Source organism: Nerophis lumbriciformis, linkage group LG34 (genome assembly GCF_033978685.3).
Source record: "Nerophis lumbriciformis linkage group LG34, RoL_Nlum_v2.1, whole genome shotgun sequence".
Lineage (NCBI taxonomy): Eukaryota > Metazoa > Chordata > Actinopteri > Syngnathiformes > Syngnathidae > Nerophis > Nerophis lumbriciformis.
The window spans coordinates 20,121,307-20,136,358 of NC_084581.2; positions in this window are offsets into that span (position 1 = coordinate 20,121,307).

The following is a 15,052-nucleotide window of genomic DNA, read 5'->3' on the forward strand; positions in this document are numbered from 1 at the left end:
TAAGTCTAGTTATTGAAAATGCAAACAGTGCACACCCAAACTGACTTGAACGAGGTCAGAGCCTTTCTGATCATGCCCGCCATTTTATTTAATGTTGTCCGCCATTTAATTTTATGCAGCCTACCATATCGTTTTACATTGCCCGCCACATCATGTTGTGCAGTCTGCCACACACCATTTTATGTGGTCCGCCATATATGTGGCCTGTCATGTCATCTTATGTGGTCTGCCACATTATTTCTGTGGCCTACAAAAGGCAGTAAATAATAAAGCACATTTTGTCCGTATTTTCCGGACTATAAGGCGCACTTAAAATCCTTTTTTTTTCTCAAAACACGACAGTGCGCCTTATAACCCGGTGCGCCTAATGTACAGAATAAATTTGGTTGCACTTACACACCTCAAAGCTATTTTATTTGGTACAAGGTGAATAGACAAGTGTGACCAGTAGATTGCCCAACATTTTATATGTTCCACTGAAAATATAGAACATTACACACGGCGCTCAAAATCTATCAAAATGTTTTAGTACGACTTTGGTAAGCTATGAAGCCGCACCGCTTGATGGATTGTACTGTGCTTCAACATAGGAGTATTATTATGGTGTGTGTATAAGGTAAGACATATTATCTGGCGTTTTGTTTCACAATATTATGCAAAAACTACTTTACTTACCTTCTGGTACATGCTGATCTGTATTTGGGATCAGCATAAATCCTGAAAAATTGCGCGTGTCCGCCTTTGTAGTCCGTGCCGACACCGTAGTCGATAAGCTTCTTTTTTTTCTCGATCTTCTTGTTATGGGGCATTCATTCTCCGCTGTTGCCATTTCTAATATAAAGTAGTGTAAAGTTCTTACTTATATCTGTCAGTAAACTCGCCATGAAAGCGCTAAATTATACCGGTGTAGTGAGTTTACATTATTCACCCAAGGAACTTTAGTTATTAAAGTTCCGGTCGGACATTTTTTCACGGGACACATTTTGTTGTTGTTTCCGGATGAAGAGATGCTGCTCCGTTATGTCATTAAAACAGTTAGCTCCATCTTTTGACACTTCTTCCACTCCCGTCCTTGCACGCTACACCGCTACAACAAAGATGACGGGGAGAAGACGCTGGCGAAGGTGAGCCACGTAAATAAGACCTCCCACAAAACGGCGCATCCGGAAGCGACTGTCAGAAAGCGGCTTGAAGATGGTCTGTAAAACATAATCTATGCAACATTTTGACCAAACAACCACCATTACATGTTATGTAGACCACAAGGAAGTGTTTTACATTTAGAAAAAAATAATAATAATATGACTCCTTTATGCGCCCTACAATCCGGTGCGCCTTATATATGAAAAAAGATCAAAAATAGACCATTCATCGACAGTGCATCTTATAATCGTGCCCTATGGTCCGGAAAATACGGTAGATGGTCAGAATCCAGCAGCTTCACACTCTGGATGCGCTTTAAAATGTTTACTGTGCTACAAATGTCAATGAAGTTGTTAGTTTGCGTCTCAGAGTCGGAGAGAGTTGTACATGTAAACAAACTATGGTGAGTTCAAGGACTGCGGAAATTAGTAGGAAAAAACGGCGCCCGCCAAATACTCTCATCAGTGAAGCATGTTTACTATAAAAAGTGGGATTTCTAACAATGAAGAAGGCTTGTGTCATGTTTGTCCTCCGACAGAAACTATATTAAAACAAAACCTATAATTTTTCCCCTCATCTTTTTCCATTTTCATAAATTTTTTAAAAAAGCCCCAGGGAGCCATTATCGGCGGCGCTAAAGAATTACTACAACACTGGTTGTGTTGCCGCTGTGTTATGCAATATATCTGTTAATAAATGACCGAGTCGTATTTCAGTCCAGTGACCATAAGGGGGAACTTTCTAAAAAGCTCAGCTGCAACACCCGCTAGGGCACCTTGCACCTGGGACATGGGGGCGAGGGCACAGTCTGGTGGAAGAAATAGCCTTCTAACAACACCTGATGACCACTGTGTCCTCACATGCCCCCCCCCACAAAATGAGCGAAGCTCACACTCAACAGTGCCAGGCTTTGAGGAGATAACACTGGTGAACATAAAAGGAGCATAAAAAGAAATAGGGCTAATTATTTATTCGGTTGCGTCTGGGCGGCTCACAAGCATAATGAACTGAAATTGACCATACGCGTCGCTTTGACCCTGACGCAATATCGCCTGCATTTGGGAATACATTATGCAGGAGAACAAAGATGTCCTTATTAGGCCATCTTTGCATGTGTGTGTGACAGAGTGAGAGAGTGAGAGAGATAGAGAGAGAAACAGAGAGAGAGAGAGAGAGAGAGAGAGAGAGAGAGAAGGGAGGGCCTTTGGCGACTCTGCCATCAGTGATTGAATTTAGCGCCATTGTGTTGAGACCAGGGCCATTCATCTGGCTGCATTATGTGTGTGTTGTGTTTAGATTCTGACTGCAGGTTTTGTACTCTTTGATAAGACTCCCTGCGGAGCCGTTTCTTCTTCTCTGGGCCCAAGTGCAGTAGGAAAGAAAAGTCTCATAAGAGCAATCACGTATGATTTATGATCGGTCTTGATGTTAATCACAAGTCGATCTGCTTCATCATACAAATGCTGCACTGCTACTTTTATCTTCTCTCACTAGCTTCTGGCCTACAATATCCTTGACCTTGAACCCTTGGATGAGCGTGAGGATGGCAAGATCTCTTTTAGGCATTTTCTTTTAATATAATTGGTTTCAAGTTAGTACCAGTGGTGATTGCTCTAAGACTACAATAATAATAATAATAATGGATTAGATTTTATATCGCGCTTTTCTATTATTAGATACTCAAAGCACTCACAGAGAAGTGGGAAGCCATCATTCATTCACACCTGGTGGTGGTAAGCTACATTTGTAGCCACATCTGCCCTGGGGTAGACTGACGGAAGCGAGGCTGCCAGTTTGCGCCTACGGCCCCTCCGACCACCACCTGTCATTCATTCATCATTCATTCACCAGTGTGAGCGGCACCGGGGGAAAGGGTGAAGTGTCCTGCCCAAGGACACAACGGCAGCAATTTGGATGTCAAGAAGCGGGGAGCGAACCTGCAACCCTCAGATTTCTGGCACGGCCGCTCTACCCACCACGCCATACCGCCCCCTATGGAAGGTTTGCTTTCCCTACAGTATAAACAAATCAGAATCAGAATCAGAAATACTTTGAAGAGGTCAAATACTTATTTTTGCGTTAAAGGTGCCACATGTAATAATTTCCGCACTCCATCCAGCTGTATAATCACTCGCCATACAGCAATAGATGATATTTGTCTATTACCTGACACCTTCTATGTTCTCTTTGTTTATAATGTATATTTTCTACTCTCTATTTTATGCTGCAGCTGTTACATATACTGTAATATTGTACTTTGTAATTGTTATATATTGTATGTATTATATACAAATATAATATAATATAATATAATACTAGATGTAAGCACAAGTTAACACTTGCAGGGCATTACTGCCTGACGCACCTCCGACAGTGCCATGTGGTGCTGGCTGCAGGGTCATCAGCCGGGAGCCACCTTTCACGGATGTTTCGCTCCTTTAATCCCGGAACATCTCTGGGTGGTGGAGCAGCGACAGGGACGTCTCCCTGCCGCCCCCTGCAGCCAGCTGAAGGATCCATACTGTACCCACATTCTAACCCCGGTATTATTGCTGTTGTGTATATGGAATGAGTCCCAAGGGACTATGCATGGCAGGGACGTCCATCTCCCTGAGTCAAGTGTGGGCCTGACCGCATACCATAACATGGCAGCAGGGAAGTCTCCCTACTGCCCCCTGTCTACGCGCCTTGCTTTCCCCACGCCTTATCATTTCTTCTGAGCCACAACCAGAAGCTCCCTTGTTCTGCCTCCTCTGCCAGGGATTTGAGGGCCTTCTTTAGATTGGAGCCTTTAATCCCGAGGGACTTTAGGAGCCGCTGGGTGGACGCTCCAGTGTAGCCTCTACAGCCAACTTCTACTGGATAGGTGAAGGGGCTCCATCCTGCTTGTGCACACTCACTTGCCAGCTCTAAGTATATGTCCCTCTTTCTTTCAAAGGCAGCCTCCATTCCCTCTTCCCATGGTACCGTTAATTCTACCATGATGACAGTTTTAGTAGAGGTGGACCACAGGACAATGTCTGGGCGTAACAAGGTTGTTGTGATCTCTTGAGGGAACTTCAACTGACGATCTAGATCAGCCTTCATGTTCCATTCTCCGCCAGCTGACAGGAGGGACTGGATGCTCTTGCTGCTGCTCTGAGGCTGGCCACCTTGCTTGACAAACTTAATCAACCGCTGAGCTGTTCCTGGACTGGCCCCATTTGCTTCCACTCTGCGTGCCTCCAGGATTTCAGCTAGCTTCCGCAGGACGCGGTCGTGCCGCCATCCGCCCTGCGACAAAGCTACCTTGCAGCCAGAAAGAATGTGATGCAAGCTTGGGTTCTGGGAGTCACAGAGCTGGCAGGTCACCTCTGCCCCATACCACACATGCAAGTTCCCGGGACTGGGGAGGGTATCGTACGTGGCCCTGATGAGAAAACTTAGCCTCGCCTGGGGCATCTTCCACATGTCTGCCCACGTAACAACTCTGTTGACAACGGCCTCCCAATTGGTCCATCTCCCTTGCTGCTGTTGGCCCACAGCCTTGATCATGTAGCTCTCCTCTTCCATCTTGACCACTTCTGAGATCACCAGATCTTTTCTTTCCTTTCTTGAGGCTTTGGACCACATCTTGGATGCTGTTACCCATCCGAAGCCGGCTCTGCCAGACTGTATCTGTCCTACCATCTCCTGGTGTTTCAGTCGGACGATGGCCTGGTCTACTGTCTGCGTCGCATTCCACTTACGCCCTGTACAGACTTGGGTCTTGGTGTTACGGACAGACGGATCAGGTGAGTCTCTGAGCTCAAACACGAGCCTCACCTTCTCTTGTTTGTAGCCCAAGCTGATGGATTTCAGTGGCAGCTTCAGGATGGTTCTTCCAAACAGCGCCGTGTTGGAAAGACATCTGGGAAGGCCCAGCCACTTGCGAATGTAGTTGTTGGCTTTTGAGTCCATCTTGAGGACTGTTGTGGAGGTGATGTCGCACAACTTCAAGGGCCACATCAGGCGATGGTATAAGGTAAACTGGTAACACCAGACCTTGAATTTCCCTGGAAGATAGCATTGGTCAATTTTGTTCAGGCCATCCTTCAGCTGAGAAGTGACAGAGGCAGCCATGTTCTTATCAGACTTGTCAGCAGTGTAACGCCTTCCGAGGCTCCGCACTGGTTGGTCGACCACGCGTGGGATTAATTCACCATCCACTGAGAATGAGATTGAGTCATTCCTGGCTCCTTTCCGGATGGAGAGGCTGCGGGACTTGGCAGGTTTTATTATATCAGTATATATCATATACTGTATGTATAATATGTAAATATTACATATATGTTATATTTTATATTGCTACTATGGTACATTTGTAGTCTACTTTATACCTGCATTATCCTTTCCAGCCTTACACTTTCCAACCTTTGTAACCGAGCTACTGTGTGGAACAATTTCCCTTGTGAATCATTAAAGTTTGTCTAAGTGTTAATTTCATATCAAGTCATCATTAAATGGCCCTGATATGTCAAAAGGTATTAATAAATCATGTTCTTTTCAAACACCAGTAGTTCAGCCGGGATATGCTCATTTCAAAATTAGATTTACAGCCCCAAAATCTTGTTATTGTTCTCATTTCGATGCTCCGCCTGCCACCGTTTGACCAATTAGAAAGTCTGTGAGTGTGTCACATCCAGGTTGCCAGTTACGCAACGCCATCTTCGTCCAGCTACTGCCACTGGTAAGGTTACTAATCATTTCAGACCTTAGTAAATCTAAAAGGCCTCGTTACGATTATCAACTTATTCATGACAAAGCCAGGAACAAAACAAGGATTTGTATCGGGGGTGCCTTTGAAAGATGGAGACGATTGAAGGCGGAGAAGATTTTTTCCCATCTGATGCCAAACTTGCTCATTTCCTCTTTGATAGGTAAGTCAGGCATTTACATTTTCTTATTACTTGCAATTAATGGAAATTGACATTTCGTATGTGAACTATATTGTCCAATACAGTCGATGACCTTGTCTAACAAAGCTAGTATGTTTGTGCAACGAATGCTTAGGAACAAAGCACCATCACACTAGCTTAGTTTAGCATGACACATCGACATATAGGCTAACGGGGGAAACGTATGCCCGTTAGCCTGTATGTCGATGTGTCATCCAACTGACAGGGCAACATATATTTTCGACAAATAAAACCTATGTGGATATAGGTAGTGTCAGTGCCTATTTCCTTCTCAATATGCTGATACACTGAGGAAAGGGGGTTCCAACATTAGCACGGCTAATTACGGTTTCTGGTACTGTATGTACATCAGGCACATATGGGGTGGTAATATAATGCTTTACATGTAATGATTTTCTACTGTGTGTATTGACATGGTAGTAGGCTATATGATTTATGCGTAACATGGGTTGGCTCAAAGAATCGCACTCTGCACTGAAAGATGGTGATACATGGAAGAAAATACAGTGCGTCAGGTTGGATGCAACATGGGGTTATGCTGAGAAATGTGGCGGTAATTTTACTGTTGGCCTTGGCTTGCCAGCAAAGTAGGCCTATGTGATATATATCCATCCATCCATCCATCCATCCACTTTCGGGGTCGCGGGGGGTGCTGGGGCCTATCTTAGCTACATTCGGGCGGTAGGCGGGGTACACCCTGGACAAGTCGCCACCTCATCACAGGGCCAACACAGATAGACAGACAACATTCACACTCACATTCACACACTAGGGCCAATTTAGTGTTGCCAATCAACCTATTCCCAGGTGCATGTCTTTGGAGGTGGGAGGAAGCCGGATATACCCGGAGGAAACCCACGCAGTCATGGGGAGAACATGCAAACTCCACACAGAAAAATCCCGAACCCAGGATCGATACTATATTGTACAAACCCTGTTTCCATATGAGTTGGGAAATTGTGTTAGATGTAAATATAAACGGAATACAATGATTTGCAAATCCTTTTCAACCCATATTCAGTTGAATATGCTACAAAGACAACATATTTGATGTTCAAACTGATTAACTTTTAACTAAAACTTTTTTTTTTTTGCAAATAATCATTAACTTTAGAATTTGATGCCAGCAACACGTGACATAGAAGTTGGGAAAGGTGGCAATAAATACTGATAAAGTTGAGGAATGCTCATCAAACACTTATTTGGAACATCCCACAGGTGAAAATGCTAATTGGGAACAGGTGGGTGCCATGATTGGGTATAAAAGTAGATTCCATGAAATGCTCAGTCATTCACAAACAAGGATGGGGCGAGGGTCACCACTTTGTCAACAAATGTGTGAGCAAATTGTTGAACAGTTTAAGAAAAACCTTTCTCAACCAGCTATTGCAAGGAATTTAGGGATTTCACCATCTACGCTTTGTAATATCATCAAAGGGTTCAGAGAATCTGGAGAAATCACTGCACATAAGCAGCTAAGCCCGTGACCTTCGATCCCTCAGGCTGTACTGCATCAACAGGCGACATCAGTGTATAAAGGATATCACCACATTGGCTCAGGACCACTTCAGAAACCCACTGCCAGTAACTACAGTTGGTCGCTACATCTGTAAGTGCAAGTTAAAACTCTCCTATGCAAGGCGAAAACCGTTTATCAACAACACCCAGAAACGCTGTCGGCTTCGCTGGGCCTGAGCTCATCTAAGATGGACTGATACAAAGTGGAAAAGTGTTCTGTGGTCTGACGAGTCCACATTTCAAATTGTTTTTGGAAACTGTGGACGTCATGTCCTCCGGACCAAAGAGGAAAAGAACCATCCGGATTGTTATAGGCGCAAAGTTGAAAAGCCAGCATCTGTGATGGTATGGGGGTGTATTAGTGCCCAAGGCATGGGTAACTTACACATCTGTGAAGGCACCATTAATGCTGAAAGGTACATACAGGTTTTGGAGCAACATATGTTGCCATCCAAGCAAGACAATGCCAAGCCACGTGTTACATCAACGTGGCTTCATAGTAAAAGAGTGCGGGTACTAGACCTGGCCTGCCTGTAGTCCAGACCTGTCTCTCATTGAAAATGTGTGGCGCATTATGAAGCCTAAAATACCACAATGGAGACCCCCGGACTGTTGAACAACTTAAGCTGTACATCAAGCAAGAATGGGAAAGAATTCCACCTGAGAAGCTTAAAAAATGTGTCTCCTCAGTTCCCAAACGTTTACTGAGTGTTGTTAAAAGGAAAGGCCATGCAACACAGTGGTGAACATGCCCTTTCCCAACTACTTTGGCACGTGTTGCAGCCATGAAACTCTAAGTTAATTATTATTTGCAAAAAAAAAATAAAGTTTATGAGTTTGAACATCAAATATCTTGTCTTTGTAGTGCATTCAACTGAATATGTGTTGAAAATGATTTGCAAATCATTGTATTCCGTTTATATTTACATCTAACACAATTTCCCAACTTATATGGAAACGGGGTTTGTAGGTAAAGTGTCATACATAAAGTTCTCCTATGTCCAGGGATGTATTTCATGGGTTTATAAACAATAAAAATAAACAGAGGATTTAGTGATATTACAAAAATGTTAGTCTCAACTATGTATGGCTCTTATACATGGTATTGTTAGAATCGATATTTGTGTAAAGCCACCAATGGCATTTGTTTACATTCAGGAGTGCTATACCTTGCTGTTAGTGGTTAGCTTTTGTATCCTCCTACGTTGTGTAGTGAAGCATGTTTAGCTACTCCTTGTCCTGCAGGGATGATACTTGTAAGAAACTTACTTTATTTGTCGCCATTAGGGATTTAGAAGTCGTTAAAACACTACTGATAACTACAGCCATTAGCTGGGGAACAAGAGCCAGCACCTCTTGCAGAGCGTTGCTTCAGTGTTTATAGCTTCAACTTTATCGTTCAGTTTCACTTTATTCCGATCATGCATACGATACAGTAATGTGTCACATATCTCCAGTTGTTTCATTACAGCATGTCCGAAAAGGAGTAGGAAGAAGCAGAGCTTATTTAATCCTACCCCTTTTCATACCATTGCAATTGTATCCCATTTCCTTGTTCTCTGTTTGTAACAGAACAGTGAATAAATAAATAAACAATAAATAATATACCATAATTAAGTAAACAAATATTAAATACATAAATAATCATTATCTAAATTTATTTTTTAAAAAGGTTCAAGATGTTTATCATAATACTTTGATTGATTGATTGAAACTTTTATTAGTAGATTGCGCAGTACAGTACATATTCCGTACAATTGACCACTAAATGGTAACACCCAAATAAGTTTTTCAACTTGTTTGAGTCGGCGTCCACGTTAATCAATTCATTAATCATTTAACGTTAATGTTAATCTTCTTCTTTGTACATTGTGAACACTTGTAGCTTGAACAGTCTCTTAAAGTGAATCATATTGGTGCTTTGTTTGGTTTATTTGCTGAATCAATTTCATAATTGAATTCCACATACAGATATGCTAAAGGTTTTAAGTGTTGTACGCGCATACAGATGTTTTAAATTAGAATTTCCTCTAAGGTTATATTCCTCCCGAATTGTTGTACATTCTTGGGTAGTATAGCTGTTTGCAAATGCACCAAATCGTTGAATTTCAATATTTTTGATTCAATAAAAATTGTATGTTCTTTATATCCAACAGTATGTACTATTATAATTGATCTTTTTTGTGACATCGTTAGTGGGAGAAGTGCACATTTGTAGTTGTTTCCCCATATTTCTGCACAATAACTCAGATATGGTAACACTAGTGAGCAGTACAGAATATGAAGTGATTTTTGTTGTAGAACATGTTTTGCTCTATTTATTATTGACATGTTTCTTGCTACTTTATGTTGTATATTCTTTACATGAGATTTCCAATTCATTTTATCATCTATTATTACACCCAAAAATGTGTTTTCTTTTACCCTTTCAATGTCTACTCCGTCTATTTGTAATTTGACTTTCCCTTCTACTGTTACCGAATAGCACAGCATTGTTAGGTTTTAAGCCAAAATGCGTCCATTTTCCCTTTTCTATCTCCACACCGTTTCTGCTAAGTACTCCGTGCGTGTGCGTTGCTTTCCATGCACCTTTGGTTATGTTACCAGCAATGTCACGACCTGACAAAGTACTGCTATTTTTCAGAAGGACTATAGTATCATTTTTAATTCATTAGTACTTTATTAGTACCGTACAACCCTAGCTGGAATACATTCAACTTCTGTTCAGAAATCAGCTACTTTCACAGCAGCCGACGCAAGTTTCTTCGCATTGTTTGTGGTAGTGTCACAGTGCATTAATAATAACATCAAAAGTGTTTATAGATAGAGTAGGTTGTTCCACTGCAGTCAAACTGGACAATCATTGTATAAATGCTCAGTTTTGTCGCGCCCCAGACGCCGAGTGTCTCTGGAAGTGAATGTGAAGTAGGCTCGTACTCAACCGGTCTGGACTACGGGCTTACGCGAGATGATTGGATCATCCGTCTAAGGCTGAATTTGATTGACAGCAAAATGAGCGATTCAGCGATCTTGAAATATAAACCATTTAACCATTTATATAAAGCATTTTTCAAGTTCCATTCTGTCGTTCCTTGTTGATATGGAGGACTTTACGATACTTTAAATTTTCTTTGTAAAATCTAGCATCTTTTTATTAGCTGAAAATGAGCTTCCCCTATTTGGAAAACCAGCAGCCTCCACTGGTAAGTACTGCACTGAGCCAAAAATAAGACATTTTCTTTTTCCGAGAAAGAATTCTGTTAATGATGGCGAATGGGGCAAATGAGACCAGCGTCTGCAGTTAGACGGTTTTTGTATCGGACCGTTGTGGTGAAGCGAGTTGAGCTGAAGAGCAAAGCTCTCGATTAACCGGTCGGTCAGCGTTCCTGCCCTATCCTATAGTCACAAGATATGGGTACTGACTGAAAGAGCAACATTGTGGATACAAGTGACCACAATTAGTTGTGGCTGGACTCAGGAGGAACTTTAAAGAGGAGCCTGTTAAGTTAGTTCGAGCATCTAGTCCCTGGTTAAGAGATCTGGGTAAGGCCCGCCAAAATAATGCCCCGGGACGGACCTAAGGCACCTGTAGCGCCTACCATCGGGCAGGCGCTACAGGCAGGGGCGCCGCTAGGGATTTTGGGCCCCATGAAAAGAATCTTTACAGGGCCCCCAACACAGTGTCATTATTTTTTCTGTATTATAATTTCATCATCATTAGGGGCCTCTCTGGGCCCCCCTCCATCATGGGCCCCTAGAATCCTCTCCTTTACCCCCCCTTTTCGGCGCCCCTGGCTACAGGTGCATCAGAGCCAGAACAAACAGGCTCAGAGACAGCTTCTTTCCCAGAGCTGTCACCATCTTGAACTCTAACTTGTAATAAATAATTCACCCCTATAAAATATCCTACCCTAATACCCTACTGTGCAATATCAATCAATCAATCTTTATTTATATAGCCCTAAATCACAAGTGTCTCAAAGGGCTGCACAAGCCACAACGACATCCTCGGTACAAAGCCCACATACGGGCAAGGAAAAACTCACCCCAGTGGGACGTCGATGTGAATGACTATGAGAAACCTTGGAGAGGACCGCATATGTGGGTAACCCCCCCCCTCTAGGGGAGACCGAAAGCAATGGATGTCGAGTGGGTCTGACATAATATTGTGAGAGTCCAGTCCATAGTGGATCCAACATAATAGTAAGAGTCCAGTCCATAGTGGGGCCAGCAGGACACCATCCCGAGCGGAGACGGGTCAGCAGCGTAGAGATGTTCCCAGCCGATGCACAGGCGAGCGGTCCACCCCGGGTCCCGACTCTGGACAGCCAGCACTTCATCCATGGCCACCGGACCTGTGCCCCCCCCCCCCTCAAGGAAAAGGGGAGCAGAGGAGAAAAGAAAAGAAACGGCAGATCAACTGGTCCAACAGGGGGGCTATTTAAAGGCTAGAGTATACAAATGAGTTTTAAGATGGTACTTAAATGCTTCTACTGAGGTAGCATCTCTAATTGTTACCGGGAGGGCATTCCATAGTACTGGAGCCCGAATAGAAAACGCTCTATAGCCCGCAGACTTTTTTTGGGCTCTGGGAATCACTAATAAGCCGGAGTTCTTTGAACGCAGATTTCTTGCCGGGACATATGGTACAATACAATCGACAAGATAGGACGGAGCTAGACCGTGTAGTATTTTATACGTAAGTAGTAAAACCTTAAAGTCACTTCTTAAGTGCACAGGAAGCCAGTGCAGGTGAGCCAGTATAGGCGTAATATGATCAAACTTTCTTGTTCTTGTCAAAAGTCTAGCAGCCGCATTTTGTACCAACTGTAATTTTTTAATGCTAGACATAGGGAGACCCGAAAATAATACGTTACAGTAGTCGAGACGAGACGTAACGAACGCATGAATAATGATCTCAGCGTCGCTAGTGGATAAAATAGAACGAATTTTAGCGATATTACGGAGATGAAAGAAGGCCGTTTTAGTAACACTCTTAATGTGTGATTCAAACGAGAGAGTTGGGTCGAAGATAATACCCAGATTCTTTACTGATTCGCCTTGTGTAATTGTTTGGTTGTCAAATGTTAAGGTGGTATTATTAAATAAATGTCGGTGTTTAGCAGGACCGATAATCAGCATTTCCGTTTTCTTGGCGTTGAGTTGCAAGAAGTTAGCGGACATCCAATGTTTAATTTCATTAAGACACGCCTCCAGCTGACTACAATCCGGCGTGTTGATCAGCTTTAGGGGCATGTAGAGTTGGGTGTCATCAGCATAACAATGAAAGCTAACACCGTATTTGCGTATGATGTCGCCTAGCGGCAGCATGTAAATACTAAAGAGTGCAGGGCCAAGAACCGAACCCTGAGGAACTCCGCACGTTACCTTAACATAGTCAGAGGTCACATTATTATGGGAGACGCATTGCATCCTGTCAGTAAGATAAGAGTTAAACCACGACAAGGCTAAGTCTGACATACCAATACGTGTTTTGATACGCTCTAATAAAATATTATGATCGACGGTATCGAAAGCAGCGCTAAGATCAAGAAGCAGCAACATAGATGACGCATCAGAATCCATCGTTAGCAGTAGAATATTACCCTTCGAGTGCAATACATCAGACACCAGTGTTGGGACTAACGCGTTACAAAGTAACGCGTTACTGTAACGCCGTTAGATTCGGCGGTAACTAGTAATCTAACGCGTTATTTTTTTATATTCAGTAATTCAGTTACCGTAACTACATGATGCGTTACTGCGTTATTTTACGTAACTTTTTTTGTAGTATAAAGTGTGTTTTATCGGAGCGCTGCTGTGTCATCGTTCTGATTCTTCTTGTGTCACAAGCCGGAGAAGAGAGAGAGACACGCGCTCTGTGTGTGAGTGTGAGTGTGAGTGTGTGGAGGGAGGAGAGGGGGGAGGGGGGCGTGTCTGATCATGGCGGAGCCAGAAGTCGAGTTTGCTAACATGGAGATATTTTCACTACTTTTCTTTTGTCGAGCACAAAGAAAATAACAATTTAGTTAAATGTAAATTGTGCTTTGGATCAAAGATCCCATCTACTGCCCAAAACAGCAATTCAAATCTGCTGAAACAAGCTACATAGCAACATGCTTCGACGAAGCTAGTAAAGAGAGACAGAGACTCCAATGACACTTCACCACGTAAGGATTAACTCTGCCTCTGCTCATCTTTCAGAACTGAAGGTACACACACTCTGTCAATCATAAAGAGGGATGCTAGTGGGCCAGGCCAATCTTTCCTTATCTCTAAACTAAAACTGGGGAAATGTGTAGAGTGTTCTGGGCTTCAGACATGATTTTGTGTCAGAATTTCTTGAGGAAAAAATGCCTGGTTAGGCTTTGTGTATGTAGTGTGTGCCTTTCTTGCTTTACAGCTATGCTGTTATTATGCTGTTTGTTACTTATGTATGTTATGTTGCAGCTATTTAAAATAGTTTTGTCAATTTGTTCTGGCCAGAAACAAATTGGCCTTTGTAACATATCTTTGTCTTTGTGTGTTGTATGTCGACCACATTGCTTAGCAGAGTTCAGTGATACAAATGTATGTCAAGTTGATCAACACATTGTATTATTCTCCAGTGCAATAACAGTACTGAAATAAAGGCTAAAAGGGCATTAATTGGAGCTTTAAGAAGAAAAAAAGAAGTAACTAAATAGTTACTTTTCACAGTAACGCATTACTTTTTGGTGTAAGTAACTGAGTTAGTAACTGAGTTACTTTTGAAATGAAGTAACTAGTAACTATAACTAGTTACTGTTTTTCAGTAACTAACCCAACACTGTCCGACACTGATTGTTATCACTCCGGTACTCTTGTCTTGTTCTGTATATTGTACAGTATTTTGTATATTGTGTTGTATATTGTACAGGATTGCTTATTATTTTTATTGGATAGTAGTCTATTTATTTAAATTCTTAGTTTTATCTTTATTACTTCTTGTGTAATTTATTTTTATCCCATATTTGTTCCCACTACTGCACCTTAAATTGGAGTCCTTAATCTCGTTATATGCAAATATAATGAGAATAAAGTCCATTCTATTCTATTCTATTCTAAGACACGCTGAAGGACTTGTTTGCAGCTGACCTGGAAACACTTTAGTGTCCCCCCTGGTGGAGCTGGAAGAAGTGGCTGGAAAATGGGAAGTTTGGGCTTCCCTACGGAGACTGCTGCTCCTCAACTCTGATAAGGGTAAGAAAATAGATGGTCTTCTCTCCAAAGTTGGAACTTCCTGTCTCACACATACACTATATTGCCAAAAGTATTTGGCCACCCATCCATATGATCAGAATCAGGCGTCCTAATCACCACAGGTGTATAGAATCAAGCACTTAGGCATGGAGACTGTTTCTACGAACATTTGTGAAAGAATGGGCCACTCTCAGGAGCTCAGTTAATTCCAGCGTGGAACTGTCGTAGGATGC